General features: G+C 77.7%; 1 protein-coding gene across 1 annotated transcript in view; it reads left to right on the forward strand.

Annotated features, from left to right (window-relative positions):
• The first annotated feature begins 56 nt into the window (after positions 1-56).
• The window catches only part of IST1 (increased sodium tolerance 1 homolog (yeast)), a 5,109-nt gene continuing 4,797 nt past the window's right edge, over positions 57-368 (forward strand). The window contains exon 1 of the mRNA XM_015428217.1: positions 57-280. The gene's annotated coding sequence lies outside the window, so the exon portion shown is untranslated. The remainder of the gene's footprint in view (positions 281-368) is intronic.

Here is a 368-nt window from a genome sequence, read left to right on the forward strand (position 1 = left end):
CGGGGGGGGGCCCCCCCCCCCCCCCCCCCCCCCGCCAGCCTTGCCGGGCGCCCGGCAGGCGACGCCAGGCCCGGACCGGAAGGGGCTGTGCCACTGAGCGTATCCCTCCGCCGCCCGGGCCGGCTCTCAGCCTACGCCGCCGCCGCCGCCGCCGCCACCATCTTGGCTGCCCAGAGGGAGGGGCGGACAGACCTGAGCGGGACGCCGGGAGGGGCGGAAGGCGGAGGGCCCCAGGGACCAGAGGGGGAGAGAGAGAGAGAGAGAGAGAGAGAGAGAGAGGGTCAGTCGCGGCGCTTCCGGGCCGGGGTCGCCGTCGCGGTCCTCGACGCGGCCTTCCTTCGCTGGGGCGAGGAGGAGGCGGAGGTCCC

Source organism: Gekko japonicus, unplaced genomic scaffold, assembly GCF_001447785.1.
Source record: "Gekko japonicus isolate JY-2015 unplaced genomic scaffold, Gekko_japonicus_V1.1 scaffold1901, whole genome shotgun sequence".
NCBI classification, from domain to species: domain Eukaryota; kingdom Metazoa; phylum Chordata; class Lepidosauria; order Squamata; family Gekkonidae; genus Gekko; species Gekko japonicus.